The 16,623-nt window shown below is 46.6% G+C and overlaps 2 pseudogenes; one reads left to right on the top strand and one right to left on the bottom strand.

The window, feature by feature from the left end:
- LOC134395799 (zinc finger protein 850-like) overlaps positions 1–16,623 on the bottom strand; it is a 229,615-nt pseudogene that overhangs the window by 137,054 nt on the left and 75,938 nt on the right.
- LOC134396999 (zinc finger protein 850-like) lies at positions 344–15,518 on the top strand (annotated as a pseudogene).

The raw sequence follows: 16,623 nt of genomic DNA, 5'->3' as shown, positions 1-16,623 counted from the left end.
GAAAAAACTGATTATTCCCATCTTTATTTTTAACTGATTTAGTCGAAGTTGGCCCATTGGTTGAACATCTGACATTTAACACACACAATCTCAAAAGAGTCCTATGAGCACCGTTGTAATAAAAACAACCGGGGATAAAGGTTTCCAGGTAATCAGACTAGAGTGTGCCCCTAAGATCAGCCCATTTCAAAGAAGTTTAACACCCTTCTCAGGACCCCGGAGTTCTGCTGCATTTCCCCATGAGACAATTCAAGCGCAGCCTGGTCTTATCCATGTGGTTCACTCAGAAGTAAGGAGTTCCACGGATTGAAGTGAGACATAGTTTTGGTTGAGGGTGTCCCGGATGGTGACGGCCTCCAATCACCTGCTGTGTCAGGTGCGCAGAATAAGGACCAGTACAGGTGAGCCCAGCCACAGGGACCAGGTGGGATCACCCACAGGGAAACCAGGGAACAGAATCATAGAATGGCAGAGTTGGAAGGGACCTACAGGGCCATGGAGTCCAACCCCCTGCTCAATGCAGGAGTCCACCCTAGATGGATGACACTCAACACCCACCCAAAGCAGTACATTCTTGGTTATTTAGCACTGTAGGCCTCAGACCATGCAAGCATGGCAGACATTCCGTTTCCCCAAACCCACTGAGACATGCAGATTTGACCAAGGGTCCATCTAGTTGTTATTATTCTTACATTTATTTGCATCCCGCCTTTTGCCCAATACCAGGCCTCAAGGCAGCCTTACAAAATTTAAAACGAATACATTGTAAACCTAGGAAAAGAAATGTACTAACATTGAAATAATAATGCAGTATTAAAACATTAAATGTTTAAAACACACGAGAATTTAAAGGCCATAACACAGACGGAGGACCAGATTATTCTCCAAAGGCCTGCTGGAACAAAGAAGGTTTTGCCTGCTTCCGAAAGCTCATCCAGGAGGGAGCCAGCCAGCCTAGCTTCCCCAGGAAGAGAGGTCCGAAGCCCTGGAGGCCTAGTTCTGCATTATCTCCTCCCACCATGCCCCCCCCCTGTCAAAATGTCCTCTCACTTGGGGGGAATTTCACGCATTTTGAGTAAAACCAGAGCAGAGTCTTCATGGCCAGCTTCCACCTGGGATCCGCAGGGGAGGAAAAATCAGCCCCCAGGAAACCCCCATCTGTTGCAAGAGCCGGGAAACTGGTTTCTCTCCAGATATTTTGGACTCCCATAATTCCTGACCGTTGGCAAAGCTGTCTGGGGTTCAGGGGACTTGTAGTTATTATTATTTATGTATTCATATAGCACCATCAATGTACATGGTGCTGTACAGAGTAAAACAATAAAATAGCAAGACTCTGCCGCATAGGCTTACATTCTAATAAAATCATAATAAAACAATAAGAAGGGGAAGAGAATGCACCAAACAGGCACAGGGTAGAGTAAAACTAACAGTATAAAAGTCAGATCAGAATCAAGTTTTAAAAGCTTTAGAAAAAAAAAAGTTTTTAGCTGAGCTTTAAAAGCTGCGATTGAACTTGTAGTTCTCAAATGTTCTGGAAGAGCGTTCCAGGCGTAAGGGGCAGCAGAAGAAAATGGACGAAGCCGAGCAAGGGAAGTAGAGACCCTTGGACAGGTGAGAAACATGGCATCAGAGGAGCGAAGAGCACAAGCGGGGCAATAGTGTGAGATGAGAGAGGAAAGATAGGAAGGAGCTAGACAGTGAAAAGCTTTGTAGGTCAACAGGAGAAGTTTATATTGGATTCTGAGGTGAATTGGAAGCCAATGAAGAGATTTCAGAAGTGGAGTAACATGGTCAGAGCGGCGAGCCAAGAAGATGATCTTTGCGGCGGAGTGGAGAAGCTTCTCCCCGCCCCCCCCCCGCCCCCCCGTGGATCTGATTGATCTATGAACGAGGCTAACCACCTCGGGGAGGAGAGAGGGGGAGAGGAGTATGGTGGGGGGGAGGGGGGTCAGGAAGAGGGGGGAGGGGATGTAGGACACTATTCGGGACCAACAAATACTATTAAATTTTATCAACAACAAAATGTTGAATAATTTCTGCAATGGAGATAAAAAGGCTAGGGTAAACAAGAGAGTTTGGTATGAACAACAGAAGACAGGAAGACTAGGTCTCCCAAATCTAAAAGGACATTATATAGCTAATCAAATAAGATATGTGGTGGAGGGTATTCTGGGAGTAGGTGAAAGGACTTGGTTGGAAACTGAAACACAAGAATTAGAAATGGAATTAGAAAATATTTGTTTTAATAAGATTACCAAGGAATTTCTACAAAGAATAGGGAATCCTTTATTACAGAATATTATGGAAATTTGGGCTAAAAATAGAATAAAATTAATACCTGCCATTTCCCCATTAACTCCAGTGGTAATGATGGAGGATTTTCCAGTAAATTTAAAAAAGGTGGTAGGGAAGGTATTAAAGGAACGGAATATAAATAGGTTGGAAAGGGTAGTTAAAATAGAGGAGTTAGATCAAATTAAAGAAACTTTGATGGGGGAAAAGTTGTCATGGTTTAACTATATGCAGTTAGAACAATGGGTAAAGAAATGGATAAAAGAAAATAAACAACTTAGAGAGTATACAAGTTTTGAAAAAATGATAGTACAAAGACAAGAGAAAGAAGGGAATTTGATCACAAAGGGAATAACGAGTGAAATATATAGAATATTGATGGCAAGAGAGGATCAGGAAGACGGTTATAAATTGGTATGGGAAAATGATATTAAATTTCAAGTAAGTAACCAGAGATGGGATAAGATATGGGAAACACGGAATTTGAAAACCTTATCAGTAAGGATAAAAGAAAATTTTTATAAATTGGTATGGCGGTGGTACCTAACACCAGTTAAACTAAATCAAATCGAGAAGAAATATTCAATATTATGTTGGAGAGGATGCCAGGAGGTGGGCACTTATGTTCATATGTGGTGGACATGTAAATGTGTACAAAACTTTTGGCAATTGGTGTATAAAGAGATAAAAGAGATAACTGGAATAAGTTTAGAGTTATCCCCGAGCGTAGCACTGTTGTCAATATACGATGGGGTGAACTGCACACAACCTATTAAGGATTTGATTACGAACTTATTAACAGCAGCAAGATTAATAATAGCTAGGAAATGGAAGATACAAAGTGAGTATCAGATTGAGGAATGGTATAAAGAACTATGGGACATAGCCATCAATGATAAATTAACATGTAATATTAAAATAGAAAAAGGAAGATGTAATTATAATGAATTTGAGATCATATGGAAACCATTTTTGGAATTTGTTTTGTTAAGAGGGAAAGGATGTACACCTGTACAAGAAATATTACAATTTTAGGAAAAGGGATGAAGGCGTAGTTGGTCCTGGTGATGGTAGCACTGTTGTTTTATTTAATGTAATGTAACTAATAATAATAATAAAAAATAAATAATAAAAAAAAGAGCGGCGAGCCAAGAAGATGATCTTAGTGGCAGAGAGGTGAACAGAAACCAACGGACTGATGTGAGAAGAAGGAAGGCCAGTGAGAAGAAGGTTGAAGTAGTCCAACCGAGAAATAACCAATAACCAACCGAGAAATAACCAGTGGTCCAGAACATCTGGGGGCACAACCCAGCCCTTCCTCCATCCTGATGTGACGCAGTCCCAGCCCTTCTTTGGGAATCCTCTGAGGTCGGCAGCTACTTGGGGCATCTGGAAGAGGAGGGGTGGGATGGGGGGAGAACGCCATTCCTTCGGACCTTCCGGGTCTTCTTGCCTCCCTCCGAGACTGGGGAGTGGGGCGGATCTCGCTCGTTCCGGGCATCCCTTTCTGTTCGGGACGTTGTTGGGGGAGTTCTGGGGTTAGCAGGGACACAATGTTGCCCTGGCTTTAGCCCCGCGATATTCTCCCCGAGTGTCGCCAGCACACGGCCCCTGCTCTTGGCCCTTCCCCCCCCCCCTGAGCTTCGCGACCCCCAGCTGCTGCGAAACATCTGGCTGGATCCGGTCTGGGCGGAGAGATGCTGCTGGCGTCTGCGGGGCTTCTGAAGGGTTAAAAGGACGGATCTGGATTCCTAGAGAGGAAGAGAATTGGGGGTGGGAGGGGTGAACACCCCCCATAGCAGCCTCCGCCCCTCCCCCTTAAATCCCTTCCTGTGCTGGCTCCTCCCCCCATGGAGGGCGGAGTCTCTTCTCTCCGGCACCCGCCAGGCCAGGTGAGTCTCCTCCAGCCTCACCTGGGCATTTAAGGTGGGGGGGTCGTGGCGTCCCAGGGCTGCGGGGTGGGGGGCCGGGAAAGACACGGGGGCTGATGAGCCTCCTCCCCCAGGGAAAAAGCAGTGGGGGAGGCTTACCAACTCAAACCGCATCCAGCCCATGGAGAGAGAAAAGGAAGGAAGGGGGGGGGGGCGTTAGAAGAAAAGGTGGGGAGGGGGCGTTAAAGAGGAACTGTTGGGGGGCTTGTTAGCCTATTAGGGAGGCTTGAGGGCTGGGGAGAGGGAGGGCAGGCCCCGTCCCCAGAAGGGGGCTAGTGCAGCGGACCCCTACCACTGCGTTCCCATGCTAGTGCCCCTCCCCCGGTTGCTTGGACTGCAGCTCCCATCATCCCCATCCACCAGGGCGGTGAGAAGGCCTCAGGCTGGAGAAGGCTGCCCCACATCATAGTCTATGCACAGGCATTTTCCGGTGGGGGAGGCTTCTTCCTCTGCCAAGCTAGGAGGCCCCTTTGGATCTGGAGGGAGGGGGAGATGGGCTTTAAGCATCCGAAATGTTGGGAAAGATGCAGCGGAGGCTGTTTGGGGATGAGGGTTGGGGGGGGGGGGGAGATTCTTTCCAGAGGACTCGAAGCATTGAGAAAGCCGTGGAAAGGAAAGACAAAGTTGGCCTGGCGAAAAGTAGGTGGGGAAGAAGGAACTGTGGGGTGGGGTGGGGACCCCAACGAAGCACAGGCAACGGATTCGAGGGGTTTCTTTGAGGGTCTTCCGCCTTTACAGGGACGCTGCAGGGTCCGTGCAGCTCAGGACGGGGAGGGGATACTGCAATCCGCCATTACAAAGCAGTTATTGGGGGCGTGCATAAAATCAAACATGCCTCATCAATCCTGCTGAAATTTACATGTAGCACAAAGAAAAGTTGGTTTTACAGACCCCGAAAATGTCAAGAAGATTGGTGAAGGATTGAGGGAAGGAGGGCGGTTTAAAGCACAAAAGGAAACAACCCCTCTCTGAATCGCAATCTCCTTGCTAACAAAGGCTGGCCAGGACATGTGCTCACGAGTTCTGAAGTCAGGAAATCCTCGGCCATTCATCCAGCGGTGGGGTCTTCTTCCTTCCGCCTTCTAGCTGGTGGGATGGCTTTTCTTTTTTCCAAAATTCCCTTCAGTTGATTTTTAATGCATATTTCTTTGCCCCGTTAGAGTGAATACAGAAGCCTTTCCCCACTTCATCAACGTGCTCCGTAGTGCCGTTCCGCCCCACTCTCCTGCCTCTGCTAGATGACGCTAGGGGTGTGCACGGACTCCCCGCTCAGCCCCGCGGGCCGATCTGAAAATTTCGGATCGGCCCGCTCTGCCCCGGGCCGATCCGCCCATACTCCGCTCCCCTTCGCCGCGGATCTCCGGCTCTGAATCGGAGCTCCGCAGTGGAGGGGAGTGGCGCCAGGGGCCCTTACCTGCCTCCGTCCACGGTCGCTTGACTTCTTCAATTTAGCCCGCGGTTCAACCAGGAAGTCTGGGCCGCAAATGGGCCTAGACTTCCTGGATGAACTGCGGGCTCAATTGAAGAAGCCGAGCGACCGCGGACGGACGCAAGTAAGGGAGAGGAGGACAGGGTGGGGGTTACCGGGCCCTGCCGGTGTCGCCACATCAGCAACAGCGGCAGGGCCCGGTAAACCCCACTTACCTTTCCGGCGGAGCTCCGGATCGAGGCGAAGGATCCGCCTTCACCTCGATCCTCTTCGCCACTCTCCGCCGGCCCCCAATCCTCTTTGCCTCCGCCTTAAGGGCAGGCAAAGCCCCCCACTCCGCTCCTGCTTCTCCGGTTCGAGGAGAAGCGGAGCACATCCCTAGATGACGCCCGCACAGTTAACAAGCAAAAACTGGAGACCTTTAAAATGATCATGTAATTATAAACATAAACTCAGGAATAATGGGCCCAAGTGACAGGAAGCCAGATTGAAGCTGGACATCAGGGGCAGATCTACACCAAGCAGGATATGACACTTTGAAAACGTTTGCCAAACAGTATATGGAGTGTGTCCTGGGCCCCAACTGTTGTCTCTACTGTTATAAACCATTTTAAAGCAGTAGTGTAGATCCTGCCCAGGAAAAGCTTCATGACTGTTAGAGCAGTACGACAATGGAATCAGTTACCTAGGGAGGTTGTGGACTCTCTCACACTAGAGGCCTTCAAGAGGCAGCTGGATAATCTGTCAGGGATGCTTTAGGGCAGATTCCTGCACCAAGCAGGGGGTTGGACTCAATGGCTTTAAGGGAGCCTTTCCAACTCTACTATTCTATGATTCTATGAAAAAGGCAGCATGGCTTTGAAAGTGTTTCATCATTATGCTTTTCGCCCAGCCAGGAGGGGGGGCATGTTTTGGCTACCGTAGGAGGCTTGGAGGAGGCAGGTGAGCTCCAGGTGGGCTTGGGCAGGGGAGGGGGAAGTGGGAGCTGCAATGCAAAACCCCTCCAGGCAGGCAGAAAAGGGATGGGAGAGAGCAGAGGCCCATCAGCTGTAGGACATGATGCAACAGCGCCCTCCCACCCATGTTCCCCAGCAACTGGGGGGGCACAGGCTTATTGCCTCTGATACTGGAGGTAGCACACAGCCATCAATAATACTAACCAGTATTATTCCTTATCTAATCCTTCTCCCCATTGCATGTCCTGGATCCTCATTGCTGTTTCAGGAGCAGGGCTGGCTTGCAGAATTGAGCATTGATTTCTCTGGGGCAGAGAAGGCTCCATGCAGACGCAGTTCGGAGCGAAGAAGGATCGTTCAGGAGGCTGACGGAGGAGCCCCCGTGCAGGGTGAGGAGCAAGGAGGCCTATTTCGACTCGGTTTCCCTCTCTGGAGTCTGCCCGCAATCTATGGCACCCTTTTAAGTTCCTCTAGATGTTTTTGGTTGTTGGGGGAGGGGCACTTAAATTAAACCTTCCTTAGAGTTCAGAAAAGGTGTTTCTTTTCTGCACGTGAAGACATTCCACGTGGAAACCTGTATTGTGGTTTCTGGGTAGGAACCTAAACGGGGAGAGATGTGTGTTTTCATACAAGTGAAATTCAAAAACCTGAGCGTAAACAGTGGAGGTTGTAATGCTGTTTTCCCTACTTGGACGTGCATCGTTTCATCTGGACGTTCTGGACTTCCTGCCATCTTTGTCTCCCACAGGTGAAGTCATGATGCCGGCAGTCGGTACCCCATCATCTCTTTCTGGTGGCGAAGGGGGAACGGAGGCCGTGGGACCCCATGAGGTAGGGGGAGAAGGGCGAGGGGCGGACGGGGGGTCTCTGGGCTCTGCGCACCTCCCTGGGACAGAACACGTCGCTTTCCTCTTTGCTTCTGTCAAAGCGGCCGTGTTGAATGGCTTTGAGTGGCCCTCAGGAAGGTTTCATGAGGTTCCCCCCCATCTTTTCGGGGGTGTTTAGAACGGAGCCTGTATAGCGGCTGAGAATCATCACCATTCCACTCACCTGCTGTTCTGGATTTTGCTTGTCTGTAATCTTCATGCTATCTCTGAGGAGGAAACGTTTCCCTTTCAGGGTCTGGTGAGCTTTGAAGAGCTGTCTGTGTCTTTCACGGAGGAGGAGTGGGCGCTGCTGGATCCAGGCCAGAGAGCTCTGCATCAGGAAGTCATGGAGGAGATCTGTGGGATCGTGGCCTTTCTGGGTAAGGCTCTGTTTTTCCCTAATTGGTAATAATATATTTTTCACAAATGCAACAAACTGATTTTAGAATGTTCTGCTAATCTTCCAATCTAACAAGATGTCTCTATTTTCAGTGACTAAGAGTGCAATCCTATGTCTGTTTAGAAAGAAAAGACTCCAGGCTGCAGGGCTTAAGAAGTGCCATGCTGGATCAGACTGGGGGTCATAGAATCATAGAATAGTAGAGTTGGAAGGGGCCTACAAGGCCATCCAGTCCAACCCCCCCTCAATGCAGGAATCCACCCTAAAGCATCTCTGACGGATCGTTGTCCAGCTGCCTCTTGAAGGCCTCTAGTGTGGGAGAGCCCACAACCTCCCTACATAACTGGTTCCATTGTCGTACTGTTCTAACAGTCAGGAAGTTTTTCCTGATGTCCAGCTGGAATCTGGCTACCTGTAACTTGAGCCCGTTATTCCGTGTCTTGCAATCTGGGATGATGGAGAAGAGATCCTGGGCCTCCTCTGTGTGACAACCTTTCAAGTATTTGAAGAGAGCTCTCATGTCTCCACTCAATCTTCTCTTCTCCAGGCTAAACATGCCCAGTTCTTTCAGTCTCTCTTCATAGGGCTTTGTTTCCAGACCCCTGATCATCCTGGTTGCCCTCCTCTGAACACGCTCCAGCTTTTCTGCTTCCTTCTTGAATTGTAGAGCCCAGAACTGGACGCGATACTCTAGATGAGGCCTAACCAGGGCCGAATAGGGAGGAACCAGGACCTCACGTGATTTGGAAGTTATATTTCTATTAGGAAAGGAAAGGAACCTCTCGTGCAACCACTGAGTCATTGGAGGGACGCCAGCTTTTGTTGATGTTTTCTTGGCAGGCCTTATAGCGGGGTGGTTTGTTATAGCCTTCCCCGGCCATTAATGCAGCCCAAAATAGCATTTGCGTTCCCTGCACCTCCTTGTCCAAATCATTAATAAAAATGTTGAAGAGCACTGGGCCCAGGACGGAGCCCTGCGGCACCCCACTCGTTGCCTCTCCCCAGTTTGAGAAGGTTCCATTGATAAGTACTCTTTGAGTCCGATTCTGCAGCCAACTGTGAATTCACCTAATAGTTGTCTCTGCGTTTCCTTCGGTCTCAGCTGATGAACTGTCTACATGACTGCGCTCTTCGAAGCCTTCCACTTGATCTCATGATCCGATTCCTTCTCGCGTCTTTATTAATCTTATCCCTGCTATCCTCCCTTCCTTGCTTCATATTATTAATCTTTCTATGTTCTCTGGTTCATTTCCTTCTGCTTTTAAACATGCTACAGTCTCTCCCATTCTCAAGAAACCTACTCTTGATAGTCTATCTCTGTCTAAGTACCAACCTGTCTCTTTGTTGCCTTTTGTTTCAAAGATCCTGGAGCGTGTGGTCTACTCTCGTTGTCTTGATTTTCTTTCTAGTAACTCTGCTCTGGATCCTTTTCAATCTGGATTCCGTCCTTTGCATTCCACTGAAACAGCCCTTACTAAGATTACCAATGATCTTATTGCCAAGTCTAAAGGCCTTTATTCCGTTCTTATTCTCCTTGATCTAACTGCAGCCTTTGACACGGTCGATCACGATCTTCTTTTAGATTCCCTTCATGACCTTGGATTTTGTGGCTCTGTCTATAACTGGTTTGCCTCCTATCTAGCGGGTCGCTCTTTCAGCGTGTTGGCTAACGGCAGCTCATCTTCCTCCTTTCCCCTTTCAGTAGGGGTTCCGCAAGGCTCGGTGCTTGGCCCGTTGTTGTTTTCTTTATACATGTTGCCCTTGGGTAAGCTTATTCAATCTCATGGCCTTCAATATCATCTGTATGCCGACGATACACAATTATATCTCTCATCTCCGGAACTTTCTCCAGATGTTCACGATCGTATCTCGGCATGTCTTTCAGATATCTCAGCTTGGCTGCTTCATCGTCGTTTGAAACTCAATATGGCAAAGACTGAATTGCTTGTTTTTCCTCCTAAACCTTCTCCTCATCTCTCATTCTCTCTTACTGTCAATGATGTTACACTTACTCCAGTCAAGGAAGCTCGTAGTCTTGGCTTTATGTTTGATTCCTTGCTCTCCTTTATTCCTCATATCGAGGCAGTAGCTAAATCCTGTCGTTTCTTCCTGTATAATATTGCCAGAATTCGATCATTTTTGTCTGTCTCTTCTGCCAAGACTCTTGTTCATGCACTGGTTATTTCACGGTTGGACTACTGCAACCTTCTTCCCACTGGCCTTCCTTCTTCTCACATCAGTCCGTTGGTTTCTGTTCACCACTCTGCTGCTAAGATCATCTTCTTGGCTCGCCGCTCTGACCATGTTACTCCGCTTCTGAAATCTCTTCATTGGCTTCCAATTCACTTCAGAATCCAATATAAACTTCTCCTGCTGACCTACAAAGCTTTTCACTGTCTAGCTCCTTCCTATCTCTCCTCTCTCATCTCACACTATTGCCCCGCTCGTGCTCTTCGCTCCTCTGATGCCATGTTTCTCCCCTGCCCAAGGGTCTCTACTTCCCTTGCTCGGTTTCGTCCATTTTCTTCTGCTGCCCCTTACGCCTGGAACGCTCTTCCAGAACATTTGAGAACTTCAAGTTCAACCGCAGCTTTTAAAGCTCAGCTAAAATCTTTTCTTTTTCCTAAAGCTTTTAAAACTTGACTTTGTTCTGACTTTATACTGTTAGTTTTACCCTACCCTGTGCCTGTTTACCCTACCCTGTGCCTGTTTACCCTACCCTGTGCCTGTTTGCATTCTCTTCCCCTCCTTATTGTTTTACTATGATTTTACTAGAATGTAAGCCTATGCGGCAGGGTCTTGCTATTTATTGTTTTACTCTGTACAGCACCATGTACATTGATGGTGCTATATAAATAAATAAATAATAATAATAATAATAATAATAATAATAATAATAATAATAATTGTTCCATCTAGTCCACTTTTAGCTAGTTTGTTAATCAGAGTCCGATTCTGTAGCCAACTGTGAATCCACCTAATAGTTGTTCCATCTAACTCACTTTTAGCTAGTTTGTTAATCAGAATATCATGGGGCACTTTGTCAAAAGCTTTGCTGAAGTCAAGGTATATTTCATCCACAGCATTCCCACAGTCTACAAGGGAGGTTACCCGATCAAAAAATGAGATCAAATTAGTCTGACAGGATTTCTTCCTGACAAATCCATGTTGGCTTCTAGTAATCACTGCATTGTTTTCAAGGTGCTTACAGATTGACTTCTTTAGAATCTGTTACAAATTTTCTCAGGGATGGATGTCAGACTGACTGGTCTGTAGTTCCCAGGTACCTCCTTTTTGCCCTTTTTGAAGATAGGGACAACGTTAGCCCTCCTCCAGTCGTCCAGCACCTCACCCATCTTCCATGAATTTGCAAAAATAATAGACAAAGGTTCTGAGAGTTCTTCCGCTAGCCCCTTCATTACTCTAGGATGCAGTTCATCGGGCCCTGGAGATTTGAACTCATTCAAGGAAATTAGGTGTTCCTTGACCATTTGTTTCTCAATCACAAACTGCAATCCTGCCCCCTCAACTTGTGCTTCACTTTTTCCAGGGGGGTCATAGCCCTGCTTTTCGGTGAAGACTGAGCCAAAGTAGGAATTGAGCACTTCAGCCTTTTGTTTGTCGTCTGTTATCAATTTGCCATCCTCATTAAGCAGTTGAACCACCATTTCTCTCCTCTGACTTTTACTATTCACTTATCTGAAGAAAGCCTTTTTATTGCTTTTAGCATCCCTTGCTAATCTCAGTTCATTCTCAGCTTTAGCATTCTTGTTCACCGTTATATGGTGTCCCCTGTAATTCTTCCTCTGCAGAATGCCTTCTAGTTCTTCTTCTCCTAACTGTCACTCTTTTCCAGGGTGTTTCCTCTACATTTGGCTTTCCTCCCCTGAACATCCTCCACTTTTGCTCCCGTTGGCTGCTGCTCTTCAATCCCTTCGGCTTCTTGTTACTGTTGCAGTTCCACTGTTCAGTCTAAGAACTCCTCGTCTTCTCTTATTCCTTGGAGGGTGGACACTCGCCACTCAAGTCCTCTCACTTTTTCTTCCAAAAGTGCCACCAGCTTGCACTGGTTGCAGGTGTCCACCATGTCGACCTCAGGCAGGAACACGAACATTGCACACCCTTTGCAGGTCACCACCACTAGGGACTCCTTTCCATCCATATTGTCTGTTTCTGCTTTGTTTTTTCCTTTCTGATTATACTGGAATTGCCTGTGCTTTGTCCGGACCTCTCTAGAGGTGCACAACTGTATGAGTATGTCTTAAGAGAAGGAAACACTTTGGGGGGGGGGGGTTAGAGCCCTCACTTCCTGAACTCCCCCTGTCAAACTCCTGTTAGCTCTTCCTGTTCGCTCACTCTCTGGGAGCTGGCGTCCTTTTCTAGCTTCTAGTTTAGCTGGGCCAGCAACTCTTCTCCGCTTCTGCTCTTCTTGGAGACGGGAAGCCAAATGAGGTCACTGGGCAGCTGACAACAGTCAGCAATCAAACCAATCAGGTCCATCTAGTACAGCACTCTGTTCACACAGTGGCCAACCAGCCATCCGCCAGGGATGAAGAAGCATGACATAGTGCACCCTCCCACCCATGTTCCCCAGCAACTGGTGCACACGGGTTATTGCCTCAAATACTGGAGATAGCACATAACCATCAGGGCTAGTAGCCATGGATAGCCTTTGCCTCCAGGAATTTATCCAACCCCATTTAAAGCCATCCTAATTGCTGGCCATCACTACATCTTGTGGTAGTGAGATCCTTAATATAACTGCACTGTGTGAAGAAGTCCTTCCTTTTATTTGTCCTGAATCTCCCACCCATCAGCTTCCTGGGATGACCCCACTGGGTTCTAGCGTTTTGAGAGGGGAGAAAAATGTCTCCCTGTCCACATTCTCCACACCTCTATCAGGTCTCCCCTCAGCCTCCTTTATCCCAAGCTAAACAATCCCAGTTGTTGTAACATTTCCTTGTAGGGGAGATGCTCCAGCCCCATCATCATTTGAGTTGCCCTTTTCTGCACTTTTTCCAACCCTATAATATCCTTTTTTAGTTGTGGTGACCAGAACTGTACACAGTATCCTAAGTGAGGTTGCACCATAGGTTTGTAGGATACCGGGCAGTACGATACTGGCCGTTTTATTCTCAATTCCTTTTCTTATCATGCCTAACATGGAGTTTGCCTTCTTTACAGTGGCCACACACTGGGTGAGCCCTTTCATCAAGCTGTCCACCCCAACCCCAAGATCTCTTTCTTGTTCAGTCACCACCAGCTTAGATCTGATGGACCAGGAGAGAATAAGAACGGGAGCAACGCACAAGATGACCAGGAAACCCTCTGCTTTTCATGGCCACAGTGAAACCCCAGTACAGGAAAACGTAGCTGAAGGAATGGAAATAAATCAGTATTCTGTGCGTAGGACAAGCTTTGATTCTCAATCAAGTCTTAAAAGCCATTGTAAAACTCACACAGATGACAACTCATTAAAATGCTTGGAGTGTGGAAAGAGCTTCACTAGAAGCACACACCTTAGTTGTCACACAAGTCACACAGGGGGAATACCATGTGAATGTGCAGAGAATGGAAACTGCTTCAGTGAGAAGATACAAAGCACTTCTCATCAAAGAATTCATACAGGGGAGAATCCATATGAATGTGCAGAGTGTGGAAAGCACTTCAGGCAGAGTTCAAGCCTCACTTCTCATCAAAGTATTCAGACGGGGGATAAACCATATGAATGTGCTGAGAGCGGAAATTGCTTCAGTGAGAAGATACAAAGCACTTGTCATCAAAGAATTCACACAGCGGAGAAACCATATGAATGTGCAGACTGTGGAAAACATTTTAGTCAGAAGATACAACTCACTTCTCATCAAAGAATTCACACAGGGGAGAAACCTTACAAATGTGCAGACTGTGGAAAGCGTTTTCGTCAGAAGATACAACTCACTCAACATAAAAGAATTCACACAGGGGAGAAACCATATGAATGTGCAGACTGTGGGAAGCACTTCAGTCAGAGTTCAAGCCTCACTTGTCATCAAAGAATTCACACTGGGGAGAAACCATATGAATGTGCAGACTGTGGAAAGTGCTTCAGACGGAGGACACACCTCACTTCTCATCAAAGAATTCACACAGGCGAGAAACCATATGAATGTGCAGACTGTGGAAAGTGCTTCAGATGGATCACACACCTCACTTCTCATCAAAGAATTCACACAGGGGAGAAACCACATGAATGTGCAGAGTGTGGACAGCGCTTCAGTCACAGGGCAAGCCTCAATTATCATCAAAGTATTCACACGGGGGAGAAACCATATGAATGTGCAGACTGTGGAAAGCGCTTCAATCAGAGCACACACCTCACTTCTCATCAAAGTATTCACACTGGGGAGAAACCATATGAATGTGCAGACTGTGGAAAGTGCTTCAGTCGGAAGATACAACTCACTTGTCATCAAAGAATTCACACAGGGGAGAAACCATATAGTTGTTCAGAATGTGGAAAGCGCTTCAGACAGAGCTCAAACCTCACTTCTCATCAAAGAATTCACACAGGGGAGAAACCATATGAATGTACAGAGTGTGGAAAGCGCTTCTGTGAGGGCGTAAGCCTCACTTCTCATCAAAGAATTCACACAGGGGAGAAACCATATGAATGTGCAGAGTGTGGAAAGCGCTTCAGACGGAGCACACAATTCACTCGTCATCAAAGAATTCACACAGGGGAGAAACCATATGAATGTGCAGAGTGTGGAAAGTGCTTCAGTCAGAGCACAAACCTCACTTCTCATCAAAGAATTCACACAGGAGAGAAACCTTACAAATGTGCAGACTGTGGAAAGCGTTTTAGTCAGAAGATACAACTCACTTCTCATCAAAGAATTCACACAGGGGAGAAACCATATGAATGTGCAGAGTGTGGAAAGCGCTTCACTCTGAAGAAACTACTCACTCATCATCAAAAAATTCACACAGGGGAGAAACCATATGAATGTGCAGACTGTGGAAAGCACTTCACTCTGAAGAAACTACTCACTAGTCATCAAAGAATTCACACGGGGGAGAAACCATATGAATGTGCAGAGTGTGGAAAGCGCTTCAGTCAGAAGATACAACTCACTCGTCATCAAAGAATTCACACAGGGGAGAAACCATATGAATGTGCAGAGTGTGGAAAACAATTCAGTGATAGTTCAAACCTCTCTCGTCATCAAAGAATTCACACAGGGGAGAAACCATACAAATGTGCAGACTGTGGAAAGCGCTTCAGTCAGAAGTTACACCTCACTTCTCATCAAAGAATTCATAGAGGGGAGAAAATATGAATGTGCAGAGTGTGGAAAGAGCTTCAGTCGGAGCACACAACTCACTTCTCATCAAAGAATTCACACATGGGAGAAACCATATGAATGTGCAGAGTGTGGACAACGCTTCAGTAACAGGGCAAGCCTCACTTATCATCAAAGTATTCACACGGTGGAGAAACCATATGAATGTGCAGAGTGTGGAAAGAGCTTCAGACGGAGCACACACCTCACTCGTCATCAAAGAATTCACAGAGGGGAGAAACCATATGAATGTGCAGACTGTGGAAAGTGCTTCAGTCATAAGACACACCTCACTTCACATTTAAGAAAGCCATAAAGACTGATCTGTTCCAGCAGGGCTACCCAGTTGAATTTTAAGATGCCTTTTAATGATGTGCTGCTTTTAATGACATATTGGTTTGAAATGTTTTAATCAATTATATGTATTTTACGGTATTTGTGTTGTGTTGAGATCTTAGTGATATAGGGCGGAATATAAATATTTTTAAATAAATAAATAAATAAATAAATGTAGCTGTGTAGAGTGTGGAAAGAGCTTCAGTTTGACATTAAACAAAACCTCAGGGGAGGAGCCATATAAATGCTTCAAGTATGGAATAACCTTCAGTGTGAACACAAGCCTTCGTTGAAATCCATGGGGAACGCAGTGCTTGGAGTATAGAATTGTCTATGCTACTGCCAGCCTGATTTCTCATGAAAGAATTCATATGGGATAAGCCATAGACTTGCCTCAGTCAGAAGTTCTATCTCACTTCTCACTATCCATCAAGTTGGTGGAACCAAGGCAGGGTCTCTGACACCGTTGAACTGCCTCCCATGATAACTTCACTTAGCTCCCTTCATTAGGTGTTTTTAAAATGTTTTGAAAAAACTGATTATTCCCATCTTTATTTTTAACTGATTTAGTCGAAGTTGGCCCATTGCTTGAACATCTGACATTTAACACACACAGTCTCAAAAGAGTCCTATGAGCACCGGTGTAATAAAAACAACCGGGGATAAAGCTATCCAGGTAATCAGACTAATGTGTGCCCCTAAGATCAGCCCATTTCAAAGAAGTTTAACACCCTTCTCAGGACCCCGGAGTTCTGCTGCGTTTCCCCATTAGACAATTGAAACGCAGCCTGGTCTTATCCATGTGGTTCACTCAGAAGTAAGGAGTTCCACGGATTGAAGTGAGACATAGTTTTGGTTGAGGGTGTCCTGGATGGTGACGGCCTCCAATCACCTGCTGTGTCAGGTGCGCAGAATAAGGACAAGTACAGGTGAGCCCAGCCACAGGGACCAGGTGGGATCAGCCACAGGGAAACCAGGGAACAGAATCATAGAATGGCAGAGTTGGAAGGGACCTACAGGGCCATGGAGTCCAACCCTCTGCTCAATGCAGGAATCCACCCTAGATGGACGACACTCAACACCCA

The sequence above is a fragment of the Elgaria multicarinata genome, chromosome 3 (assembly GCF_023053635.1).
Source record: "Elgaria multicarinata webbii isolate HBS135686 ecotype San Diego chromosome 3, rElgMul1.1.pri, whole genome shotgun sequence".
Classification (NCBI taxonomy): domain Eukaryota; kingdom Metazoa; phylum Chordata; class Lepidosauria; order Squamata; family Anguidae; genus Elgaria; species Elgaria multicarinata.
This window is presented reverse-complemented; position numbering and strand designations above follow the sequence as displayed.